The sequence below is a fragment of the Pinus tabuliformis genome, chromosome 8 (genome assembly GCF_031772625.1).
Source record: "Pinus tabuliformis cultivar Carrire ecotype Pingquan chromosome 8, CPIR1, whole genome shotgun sequence".
Taxonomy (NCBI): Eukaryota; Viridiplantae; Streptophyta; class Pinopsida; order Pinales; family Pinaceae; genus Pinus; species Pinus tabuliformis.
Window position 1 is genome coordinate 1,540,431,895 of NC_142294.1, and position 13,903 is coordinate 1,540,445,797.

At 39.5% G+C, this 13,903-nt stretch overlaps 1 protein-coding gene across 1 annotated transcript in view; it reads right to left on the reverse strand.

Annotated features, from left to right (window-relative positions):
• LOC149241809 (uncharacterized) overlaps positions 1-13,903 on the reverse strand; it is an 86,785-nt gene that overhangs the window by 14,740 nt on the left and 58,142 nt on the right. The window lies entirely within an intron of this gene.

Consider the following 13,903-nt stretch of genomic DNA (forward strand, 5'->3'; position numbering starts at 1 on the left):
ATGGAGCATGGTGGAACCATGATGCATGGACAGCAAGACAACAAGGCTACCATATGCCTAGAACAACAATGTTTTGGGCATGACTATTAGGTACAGCGGTGCAGCAGTACAGCTAAGACAGCTAGGCAATGGTACATACATATTTGGAGCAGCGTAAGTATGTTATGTTGCTATAGGGACAGCAGCAACTTTGGGTTGTTGTAAGTATATTGAGATAACAAGCCGTGATGGGACATCAGTAATAGCAGCAATGATATTGTGCCACAATGATGGGACAGCAACATGATGAGACAGAACCATGATGGGACTGCCATGTCATTGTGCAGCGGTGGCACAATGGTACAGCATGGTGCAACATGGCAAGCTTGGACAACATGACAAGCATGGTGAAGTATGGCAAGCATGGACAGCATGATAGATGTGACAACCACATGAGACATGTTGTATGACAACATGGTTCAACCATGGCACATGGGACAGCAATGCAGCATTAGGTGCAGCAGTCATGAGGTGGTACAACACAGTGAGGTGCAGCATGATGACGAGATGCAGCACGATGATAGGTGAAGGAGTCACCTTGGAGAATCAGTTGAAGTAGCATGTCTTCAACTGATCTCATGTATCATCTTCTTAGAGATGATCTATGCTCTTATCTAGATAAGTCAAAGTGTTGACTTCTGTTGTAAATGTACCATCTTTGTCTCTCTCTCTGTTGAACTATTGAAGAACATATAAGAAGAATTGATCAAGGGTTTCCCCACATTGGGGTTTGTCCCTGGCTAGTGCCACATCTTGTGTCCTCTTGTCTTGGCTTATCTTCTGCAATTTATGTTTATGTTCTATCTTCAGTTTACTTTAATGTTGATGTGATTGTTAATCTGGAAAAGATATAGAGCTAACTGTGAAAATTGAAATAAATTGCTCTAAGCATAGAACATACCTAAAATTAACATCATGGCACATCGAATTATCCTCAAGGAGGGACCACGCAATTCCCCAAGGCATTTACGCTGAGCTCATTAGAAGCATCTATATGAGGTGGCATCACATGGTTTGTTCTTGGAGTTTGACTTGAGTTAGCTCCTTGATTGGTTCACACTTGGATTTGCTCATCTTCACACTTGGAGAATTCGATTTTGCTTGAGGATTTCATGGTGCCACATATGGAATTCGATTTGCATTGGTGTCTACTTCATCCCTCCACTTGGAATTTGATTTCCTTCTTGGGATCTTCTCCATGGCCATTTGTCACTTGGTTGTTACATTGGGATTTGCTCCCATCTCTCTATATAATAGAGTTTTGAACTCTCATTTTGTATCTTTTTGTTTCTAGCTATTGTGCTTGTGGAAACACTGCTACTTTATACACTTTTCAAGAGTTTTAATAAAAAGACTTTGGGGGTCCATTCATAGGTGTTCTTCCTTTAGAGCATGGTGCATTGTGAGCTATCGATAAAATATTTTCTATGCTTTGAATTATTTCATTTTCCATATATTCTTGTAAACTTGCTATTGCAAAGTTATCTTGTATTAGCATTTGATTTGAAAGTAGGCTCTAGATGTTGAAAGTTCTAGTTTATTTTCAAATAAATTTCTAGAAGTTTCAATTCATTGTTTGCTTATCTAAATCTATATGGACTAATGTGTGATTTGAGTATTGTAGAAGAATTTTTGTTGGATCAAGTGAGGGGAAGTCTTTGGGAAACCAACCCACTCTTGAAGCAACTTCAAAAGAACTCTCATTTGTTATTTGGATTTTCATAGTTTATCTTACGAAAAAGAGATTCATTTGGGCATAGCTTGTATACAAGCAATCATTTTAAAATTTAAATCTTTTGAAATAGTGCTTCATTGATTTTATATTAGCTACTTGAGAGCTTTTCTACACTAAACCAAGTGATGGGGTTCACTCCCATCACTTGATTTGGTTTCTTGTATACTATTTGTATTTTATCTAGTTGTTTATATATTCTCTCTACACTAATTTGTCTCTTGATTTTGCAACCCATAGGTAGAGTGTTGGTGACAAGGGGATTGAAGAAAGATTACTCAAACTCTAACCATTCTCTTGTAGGACCTCTCAACCCCTTTCAAAGTTGATTTCTTGAGGAGGTCATGGACAAAGAGAGGGTTACTACTTGGCAAGGCCGTGAGCATTTGAGGAGAAATCTCTCACTTGGTTTGGTCGTGGGCATTGAAGAATAGTTCCTCTCCTTTGCAAGAATTCATCATCCATTGGAGGCTAATCTTTTGGACATCAAGAGACACCTAACACCTTCATTGAGAGCATTCTTATTGTATTTTCTGATTTTGACTTTCAAGAAGGAGATCTAGTGCTTGAGAAGCCTCATATATTGTAAAGATCCCTCTTGAAGCTTTAGTTGAGATCCTCTTGAAAGTTTCTCATCTTTGTAATCATCTAATAAAAACTTAGTTTTTCTTGTGGGAGCTTGGGTTTTCACCCAAGGCATCATTTGCTCCTTATTTTAGAAGGAGGATTTTGGGTGGATTGATCTTGCATGTTTCTCTTTAGTTTTCATTTTGCATATCTTAAGAATTAACACAATCTCACCATCACATTCTAATTTTCTAGATTTAATTTTGCTACTAGTTTCCATTTTTATGCTTGGCATCTCAAGTTTCTTTGCTTTTAAGTATAATTTGGAATTTTACTTTGAAGCAACTTATTTTATTACATGCAAGCATTTCATTTCATGTGGCAAAGTTGATCTAGTTAGTTTAACAATTTGCTTCATGTTGGCCTCACAATAAGCTTATTGTTTACACGTTCATGTGCTTATGAGGCTTATGTTCTTGTATCTTGCACTATTTTGAGCAATTTTCCAAGTTATCTTGTTGAGCATATTTCCATTTAATTGAAACTTTCCCCTCATGCAAAGCAATAGTAATCTTACTTGCATAGCATATTAGGCATTTCAATATAGTTGCATTTTAACTTAATTTACCTCCAAGCATAAGCTTGGTTGAAAGACATTTCTTAGGGACCCGTTTCTTTCATCAACTTGAGGGACATAGACCCTCTTATGTGGTTAACATGATGACCTTGCAGTCATCAGAGCCACAGTCTCTGCAGCGCCGGAGGCATCGGGTGTGTTGGGTAATCCAAGGGAGGTATCATTAATATAGCCTTCACTGTCTTTCTTTGGACCCCTTCCACAACTCACATAAGAGACTTGTTTCAAAACAGTGGAAAGAAAGGTCACATCTAGACTAGGCATTTAGATTAAAATTTACCAAGATAATTGCATTCAATCTTAGTTTAAGTGCATTTCATGCTAACACATCTTGCTATTTTACTTGCAAATTATTTTATGTACTTGTCATTGATGCAAATATCTTGAGTTGATTATCTTATTTAGGCAAGTATCATCTTGTTTCACTTTTGCAAGTAAAGTTTAATTTTTCCTTTGCAAGTCACTCTATATTGCTTCCATACATGCTTTGGATTTGTGAATGATTTTATATTTTGAAAGCATTTCTTGAAAGCAAATTTATATCTTGCATATGATATCATATCTTGCTAACATCTTTTGTTTGATTGATAGGGTTACTTGTGTTTCAATTTGAAGCACTTCATTTTTCTTGAGAAAGTATTATTTTATTTTAAGCAATATTTGAAGGCATTGGTTTTATGTATGCAATTTTTTTTATTCATGTGTTGATGATTATATATTTCATTTCATATTGCTCATCATATTTGCTCATAATCTTAAAAGTAATCCAATTCACTCTAACATCTCCTAGAGACCTCACATCCTTTTAACTTAGTTTTCCATTTAGGGACCACCCCCCTTAGCTGACCTAGGAGAGAGCTTAAACAGAGAGAGTTAGGAATAGGTGACAGCCCCATCTATTTAATTTGCCACCAACCACACCTTGTGGGGTTAAGGTCTTTTCTCACTAACTTAGGTGTGTGTGATAGGCGACAAAGCAACAGCACTGTTCCAGGAACTGCATCAAGCGTTTCAGGTTGAGACCTCAATGGTCTCCCTTTTCCAAGAATTAGGGAGCACTTCCTCTAGCAGAAGATTTCAGCTTCTAGCCAGACTTGGAATTGTTCTAGGAACTGCACTAAGCGTTCCAACATTGGTGATCATCCTTAAACCACCACCAATTGAGACCCCGTGTTCTCCCACCTTATACCATCATTTCATAGATCAAAGTCAGTTAATTGTTTACATGAATTTTTTACATTTTGTGTATTTCAACTCTCTTCTTGGACTCATATATACCCCTTTGGATTAAGGAGGGGAATGTTGGACACCTAATCTAAGGGTTATGGTGTGGAATATGAAGAGTTAATGGAGTCCAAGAGACCAATTGGAATATGAAAACCAAGGGTCATTAAACATTGTATTTAAATGTATATCATTGTGAATAATATGCATCTCGCGATTATTCAAATTTGTCTATCCATTTGTGTGTGAGTTTAACATAGAGCCACAATGAAAGAAAATGTAAAATGTGAAATATGGTTGAAACATTGATTAGTGTATGGGGAAAAGCCTAGCATTAGCTCTACCCTCCTCATTAGCCATCACCCAGTTCCTCAAAGCATTGAATGCTTCATCTCAAATAAAGGGACACTTGAATGTCCAAACCTTGATGCGTGAGAAACTACTAAATATTAATGGAGTATTGGTAAAGCATAAAGCAATCTTCGACTCTTGAGCTATGCACCAAATAAAGACAAATCCTTAAAGTAAAAGGCACACCAAAGGGGTGGAAAAGGTAGGCCGAGGAAGCGGGTAAGTGACGTTACCAGGATTCGAATTCAGATTTGGATACAAATCTGCCAATGTTTTAGAAGGTCGGGATCAAGATACGCTAAATTTGCAACATAATAAGTTTATGTCAGACTTGGTCGACTACTAAATAATCGTGCAATTTAATAAATAATCATGTTATTCAACAATGGGTTTTTCAATAATGTTTCAAATGTGCCAACACACATTTATTAATACATATGCACATGTTGTTGTGTGACCGGCACAACTTCCTTTTCCTTTTCAGAAGCTTTGATCAAGCCGCATTTTCGGTGGTCTCACTTACTAGGAACGGTCCATTCTTCGAAAGTGGGTCTTTAACATCAAGTTTTCCGATACACATTTATTAACAAGTCTGCACATGTTCTTACCCCACTGGTTCGACCAACACACCTTCCTTTGCAGACTCTTCGATCAAGTCGCGATAGAACACATTTGATTTTGTCGGTGTTACCGTGTTGCTTACTACGAAGTATCCACTCTTCGAAAGCGGCTCTTGAACTGAGCACATCCCAACCGATCTGGATCCAAATCCGTATCTGATCCAGGGATCCGCGAATCCAACTACCCAGGACCCATGGATCCAGTAACATAGGGGGTGACTCACGCCACCAAGATTTGTCCCTCCTTACATCACTACACTTAGGATGTTGGACCCCCATTAATTGATCTCCTAGTTGTGCCACCTTCCTTGAAGGTTATCCCATTCCATGACCACCATTCTCACACACCTATGGATTGATGGGCTGACATGGGACATGTCACTCCCCTTGGGGGCTAGAAGGACCTACTAGGGTTGATGATCTAATCATCCCTAACATAAGTGAGGTAAGTTGTTTTCAAATCCTGAACTAGTAGACATTTGAAGGTGAGTTTTGTGTGAAGTATTTATGTGCCCCTAACAGTAGATATGGTCCACTATGATGCTTTAATGGTTTGATGTCCTTGTTGAAGTTGATCTCACTTGATCTTCAGAAGTTTTGTTCAGGTGGTTTCACATTATGGCAAAGACCCCTTAAGGGATATTTCGACTCTTTTTCAGCACCTTCCACGGGGTACTTTGCCCCATTCTGAGAGCATTATTGACCTTGTGACCACAATGTTGCTCCTCCAAAGATGAGTGTTGGGCCTTGAGCAACTTCCACATGATACTACGCCTCTTGATGAGCCTCCAAACACTAACACACTAAGCTTGAAAGTTGAAAGCTTAGGGGTTGGACTATTTGATGATGTGCCCATATGCACCATGGACACCCCTAAGCTGGCCTTGGCCCTATTTGATGAACGGTACCTTATTCCAAAACCCATATGAGGATGGTTATCATTAAGATGACATGGTAGAGCTAGCACATACCTCTTTGATGACAACACTTTCCCTTGGAGAAGCAACGTCACTCCCACATGCTTGAAAAGGGCAATGTAGGGCCTCTCTTAGATGATGTCATGGTGGAGGAAGCACCTTTGGAAATGTACACATGTACCTTGGGACTTTCTTGGAGTGAGGAACACTCTTGGACCCTTATCTCAGTTCCTTGATACCTTATTACCTATTTTGGACGATGATGTCATGGTGGAGATCACTTTTCTCCCACACGTGTGGGTTGTTTTTGGCATTTTGTTATGTTTTAGATCTATTTCAAGGTCAACTTGTGACCTTTGACCTAGTTGAACACTCAAGTAAACTTTTTTATGGGTTTTGCTTGTAAAATTAGTGAAATAAGGCTTGGTTACCCTTATAAATAAAAGGGAGCCTTATTCACTTTTCACCATCATTCATTCATCACACTTCTCTCTCTTTGGAAGTGTGCACTAGCTCTTTATCTCTTTTCTATTTGGCTGCAAGGTGATTTATGTGGTGTGAATTGCTTTTGGAGGAGGATTTTTTGCTTAAAGTTGGTTTCTTGGGATTGATTGAAGAGATTCTTGTGGAAATTTTGTATATTACTTATATTCTATATTTTGCATGCTATATTAGGTAAATTAGGGTTTCTACATGTGCCATGGTTAAAATTGCTAAATTTATGTAGAAATCTAGATTCTTTGTACTATGCAAAATTGTTTTCCTTGAATCCTTCAAGAGAACTCTGAGTTGTGCACCACTTAAATTTAAAATCTCCTTGTTAAAGAAGCAACTAAGATTTGAAGAAGAGGCCTTGGCCCTCACACCCTCTTCATCAAGGCCATCCCCATTGAATTTTCCCTAGGTAACTTCATCGCCCATTTAGATATAGGTGGTGGTGATCAATCTCTCTGCTTTAACTATTTTCTCTCTATTCTCTCAAAATTTCTAGATATCTAGAGTTAAGGTTAGGGTTTCTTTGGAATATTTCTAAAAATAATTTTACTTGATGTGTTCTTGTCCTCTAACTAGGAATTGCATTAAATAATTGTCAAAAAGCAAAATCTAGCATTTATTGCACTGTAAAACCTTACTTCTAGGTCTGACATCATCATTATATTGTTGTTTTATGCATGTTTCAGCCATAAAAACTTAATTGTAAACCATGAACTTGCATATATAATTGATAGTCTTGATGCTCTATTGATCTATCATCATAAGGCTATTTCTTCTGACTGTTATATCACATTCCATACCCTGTCATTGAAGATCTATCAAACCCTAACTTATAACAACCCTCTAATTTGCTTAAGGGGTCTAAGGACAGAGTGCTTGTACTTCAGTAAAGATTGTCACTAAATATAGGCCTACTAGATTTTGCAGTAACATGGCATGTTGTCACAAATATTAGCAGGCCTAGTGCAAAGCCCTACTAGGTAAAACCAAACCTTAGGCAACAAGAGAAATGGTTGCCATTGTTACTTGAGCAACCTTTCTCCTACTCTTTAGTGATATTTGACCAGAAGGGAGGCTTTCCTAAATGCTCACCTAAAGGATATTCAATGAAAATGGGTCAAGGTGAACAATATGAGGTCTACTAATTGGGATATATTATTGTTGAAGCCTAAAGGCCTCAATAATCTATGCCAAAGTTTAGGTACTTTATTCCTAGACCAATTAGAGAGTTGTTATAAGTTAGGTTTTGTAGATTTTCAATGATAAGGTGAATGTCATATAACAGCGAAAGAAAAGGTCTTTTAATGACTAATCAACAAGGGGCTAAAGACCTTTGAATAGATACCAAGGCTTTAAGGTTTAAAATGGAGTTTTACAGCTGAAATTATGCATAAACAGCAAGGGAATGATGATGTCAACCCTAAAATATATGGTTTAACATGCAATAACGCTAGATTTTGCTTTTAGATATATTATTAATACATTCCATAATTTAATAGCAATCAAACATCAAATGTAAATTACTATTTAGCAATTTTCCACATAAAACGCTAGCCCTAACCCTAGATTTAATATGAATAAGATAGAAGGAGAAAAATATTAAAGAAAGAGGGTTGATCAACAATACAATGATTAGTTCCTTGTTCTAAATTGATTAATGGAGTCTTTTAGGGCTAAATCAATAAGAACAGCCTTGTGCAGGTTAAGGGGGGATGATTAGGACATCATCTTTAAACCATAGCGATTTCCTTGTGAGGGGAGATTTTAAATTTAAGGAATGCACACTCAGAATTCGTTTCTAGGAAAACAATTTTAATATCATAGAGGAGAAAGATTTCAAGAAAAATTTAGCAATAATATCATAGCACAATTAGAAACCCTGCTACACAAATATAGCATGCAAAATACACAAAATATGCAGTAAACTTCCAAAATTTTCCAAGAGAGACATTTTAATCAATCCCAAGAAATCATCTCGAAACAAAAGAACCATCTCCAAGAGAAATTTGCACCACAAAAATATCATATTTTGCCCAAGTACAAACAAGAAGACTAATTCGCACTCTTTTGGAAGAAAAGAGTGATGAGTGAGTGATAATGAGAAATTAAATAAGGCTACCTCTATTTATATGAGGTCTAACAAGCCTTATTTTCATAATTTTACAAGCAAAACCCTAAAACAAGTTTGTGTAAGTGTTCAAAAAGTGTGAGGTCACAAGTCGACCTCAATATAGCTCAAAAACATAACAATAAATGCCAAAATAGCCCACATGTGGGAAATAATGTCCTCCACTATGACGTCATCCTCCATAAATGCTCAATATGCCACAAGCAAGTGACAAAATGGATCATGAGTGCTCCATACTCCAAGAAAATCTCAAAGTACATGGGTATGCCTCGAAAAGTGCCTCCAAAACCATGACGTCATCATAAGTGTGCCCTACAATGTACATCACCCTTCTAGGAGCAAAAGGAGTGACGTAGCACCATCATGCTCAAGCGTTGGGATCCAAAGGTGATGTGCAAGCCCTCCCATGTCATCTCAAGGATAACCAACCATCATCTAAGCTTCAAAACAAGCAATGTCCATCAAACAGTGTCAAGGCTAGCCCGGGGTGTCCTAGGTCCATGCAGGCACATCATCAATAAGACATGTTACCCACCACTTTGTGGGTGATATCCACAGGAGAAATTTTTTCTCCATAATGAGCCTCAAACAGCAACCCCTTGATGCCTCCTACTAACTCGTTGAGCCATTTCTCTGCCACCTTAGCCAGCCATGTGGTCCCTTACCCACCTATATTGATCGTATGTTTGAAGGTGGGCCTCCCGAATCTAATGGTATGTCTTGTCATTTGGTAATTGAGTATTGGGTTTACATATCATGGATACTTATGGGTATGGATTGGTGGGGGGATTTGGCGGAAAGAGTGGGCTTAGTTTGTGTTCCTATCCCCTTGATCTCTTTTGGTTGTTACCCTTGGATCTTAGTCCCGTGGGATCTCCTTTATTGACCATTCGGTTCTAGGATGGTACTACTTGGAAATCCCTGACTTTGAGTACGTAGTCCCGCTCCTTTACCTACACATATTACTCCCTTTCCACTCACTATACCTCCATTCATATTTTCTCCCATCTGGGTCCACATTCCCATTTTGGGTCCACATAGGGCTAGCCTCCCCATCCCCTTGCCCCCACCTTGGGTCAGGCCTAAAATGATGCCCCGAAGGTTGAAGCAATTAAAAGAAAAAGTGAAAAGCATAATTGGCCACATTTAACAGGAAATTGTACCACAAAATGCAAAAGATGGTCGGGACAAAAATAATTAGCACATGGGCAAAAGCCATTACATGAGCTCTACCCCAATCATTGGCCCTGGTTCCATAGGCCTTAGAAGAGCCTCCTCTATTATTCAGGAACCCATGATTGTCCCAACCCCTGGAGGGAAATGAACCGCCCTACCTAAAAGGGGGTAATCACTGTTATATCTTACACATCATGCTCTTGTCCTTTGAGCCCCGAGCAGTTAATTAAAGAAAATTCATAAAAGGCAAAAGGTATATGAAGAAGGGTGGAAAAATCAAGGTCGAGGCACCTCATGTACCACGACTGCTCCCTCCTATACATTACATACCCAAGTGTGGGCTTCCCTTTATCTAGCTACCCCTATTCTCCACTATGTGGCCCAAGGTTGCCCCTCTCATTCCCTATTTCAAATCACTTAGTTGTCACTTGCCACCCCCATTAGAGGGATCTACCTTGGACATACTATCCCCTTTAAGGGTTGAAACCACCTAATAAGGTACTTGGCTAACCCCCTTTGGAGCCTGGAGACACCAGCACATGCCAAAGCCCATTACGGAAGGGAATGCCATTATGAAGTGTCCACTTTGTTATCCATGATTTGTAAGCTCTTTTACCCGATTATTTTAATGACTGGTTATACTGGAAGCCTAGGGGACACATTGGATCTTATGCAGGATTGCAAGTGGTTTCCATTTGGGTTTGGTCTCCCTATATGGGATCCTAACCCCAGAGCTCTACATTGGCACATGTAGGGTGTGCATAGAAAGTTATTGGCCTCCACAACAGCAAACAACACTCCTCGGATCTTCATGGATGCTCGGATATTACTAGCGATCCACTTTTTGGATGATGATGATATGCTTGGTACATTATGCCCAGCATGCCCCACAGGAGCCCCACACTCTTGACAGGTGTCCCAGGACTTGTACAATGTCATGGCAGCATTCATTCCACCACTTGGACCTTTGCAGAGGATCTCTGATTCATATGGAGACCCATGGGGTCATCTATGTGCCCTCATACCCACTGGGAGCACTACAGGTCTACTACTTGGAGAACAAGGGGTCACCCCCTTGTCCATCATATTCCGAGGAATTTATTCCTCAATATGGCACTTCAGGATGTTATTGAGCCTTTGGAGGGCCCTACGACATACACACATTATTATTTGGCCCCTTGCGAGGCTTACTTTTACACTATGAGCTAGTATGGTGGGCTTGTCACCATTAGGAGTTATTATTTGCACATTATTTTATCTTTAGGGGCCCATAGGCTAATTCGAACTCCTTAGGAGGCTATATATTGTTAGATACATTCATTTGTATCATCACTTGACTTGGGAGCTCTCTATCTTTAGAGAACTTCGCATTTTTTCCTTGGTGGATATTTTTTGGAGATGGATGAATTTTGATGTATGGATTTGGGCTATTCTTTTTGTCTTGGAACTTTGTCTTGTAAACGAAATGTTGGTTGGATATACTCTATAACGTTGTAAGTAAATTTTAATGTTATTATTCTAGTTGCATACTGCTAAAATTAGGGTTAGTTGTTGCATGATTGAAAAGTGGAATTGAGCACGTTTTAGCTAATTTAATGTATGGGCCAATGTTATATGAATGAAATGTCCTAGAGATTATTTGTCTCGATAAGCTTGCATTGTTTTCTTTTAAGTATAAATGTTTGAAGGTCACTTTTCTTTTCTTTCTCTCAACATTGGATGAAGTTGACTTTCTGGGCCTCCTTGATCAAGAAACCAAGTTCTCGCTCATCATTAGCCTTGACTCCATATCCCCAAGTGAATTAGGCACTGATCCCTAAAAAAGGTGATCATCCCCTTCACCTTTTTCACCATTTTCACCTTTTTCACCTTTTTCCAGGTCTAGCCCTCAAAGGTCACCCAAGGCATCAATTTCCCGAGAATTGACCCAAGGAAAAATTTCGATCTCCTACAAGCTACTGCACTGGTGGGTCCCCTCACTCTCCTCCAAATTTGAGGCAATTCTAACGGTGGAATCTCTGGGAATCCCAAGCCCTAGCTCTAGGATCAAATTTTGCCTATGCATCCCCAAGGTTAGACCTCAACAGGATCAATTCAACCTTTTGAAGTAAATATTATTGTTTGATCCTTTCCTTTCACCTTGTCCAGGATAGGAACATCATTGGTTACTACATTGCATCCCCGAACCTAGGTTGGGTCCACTTGGCCCCGTGTGGTCCCACTTCTCAATAAAGATTATTTGTCAAGGACCATTTGGGAATCCAAGTTTCCCAAGGATTATAGGGATTGAGAAGCTTGTTCGTAAGCCTATCCTTTCTCCCTCAACTCTCCAATCCTCACCCCTGATCCATGGTGGACAAAGTCCCTTGCTTAAATAAAAAGCAAGCTCTATTCTTCACTCCATCCTTGGGAAAGGGTTTTCAAGGTCACTTCTCACCTATCCATTAACATATACTTTACAAGTGAATCCCTACACTACCGGGACTCCTCCCATCGATGAAAGTTCGTAAAGAGCAAGGAGACTTAGTTGTGGTGACAATGGGCTAAGCCTCCACAGTTGCCCTTAACGTGGCAGTTGCCCTCTAAGGAACCCCTTTAGGTCCCCTGCTAGTTTGAGTGGTAACATTTCTGGCGTCGTTGTCGGGGACACGAGACGTGTGTTTTGTTCCTCGTACGACATATCGACATATCATTATTGGCGACTCCATTGGAAGAACGAAGCCCTAGTTCTTCATTGAACTTTAAGGTTGATGCTTGTAGGGTGAAGCAAGCATTTTTCTAGGCATCTTTAATTTCACCCTGGCGACTCCTACATATGTTTCATGTATACCTCAAATAGGCTATCATTCTTTCATAAATTTCTCGCTTTGGACATTGCTAGCATCCCTGGACATCCTAATCATGTCGCGAGAAGGATGCTACATGGGATGCCCGTGTTTGATGGTGACCCAAGCTCCGCAATTGACCATGTGGAAAAATTTAATGCACATACTTCAAAGGAGAAAGTGGTCCACTAGGATGTCCTTATGTTGTTATTCTTTAGTTCCCTCTATGGTCATAACTCATGGTTGCAAAATCACGAACCTAGGAGCATCTCATCTATTGAGGAGTTCATTGATGGTTTTCTTACACATTTTCAAGTATGCCCCGCATTGAGCATTCAAGAGGAAGCCTTCATCGAGAATCATCAAGACCCTAAGAATCTAAGTAATGAATGGGAAGATGAGTCCTCCTTGGGTCCACAAGATGAAAAGGATGATTTGGAGAACACATATGTTGGGAAGGATGAATCCATGGAAAGTGAAGTTGAGACTAACCTTACCTTTCTCAAGGATATTACTCTTGATGAATATCCTTTTGAGAACCTTGAGGAAGGTGATCCCATTAGCCCCTTGGAAGATGACATTGAAGATTACTTCCACATTGAAAAAGGGAAATGGGAAATTGTTGGTCCTCAATTTGATTGTGCTCCCATTTATGACACCGACAAGGAAGATGAGGTTGAGAGTGGTCTCCCCTTTCTCTTGGGCGTTATAAATGATGACATATCCATCGATACCCTTGAGAAGAAGAATCATTATTTTCCCTTACATGAAAAGGATGATTTTGAGGAGGAAAAACTCGTTGAATATAATACTTCACCCCCCCCTTTTCCTTATCCTCTTGTTCATCACTTCAAATCTTCCACGAGTGATTCCCTCACCCCTTTTCAAATGATCCTGAGTGACCATGAGCCCTTTCCCCCTTCTAAGTATGATGTCAAGGAAGAACCCCTCATTGAATATACTTTATCTCCTTTGACACACCCTCAGGATTATGATCACCCCACAACCTCCCCTCTCCAATGTGACCATCACCGTGAGCAACCTATTTGTTGCACTCCTCCCTTCCCTCACCCTTCGTTCCCCCCTCATCACGACCTTGTGGCATCTACAAAGCATAAGATTGTAAGCAATGATTGTGATAGGGAGTTCTTGAGAGTGATCTTTTATTCCACCATTGTGTGCTTAAAGGAAA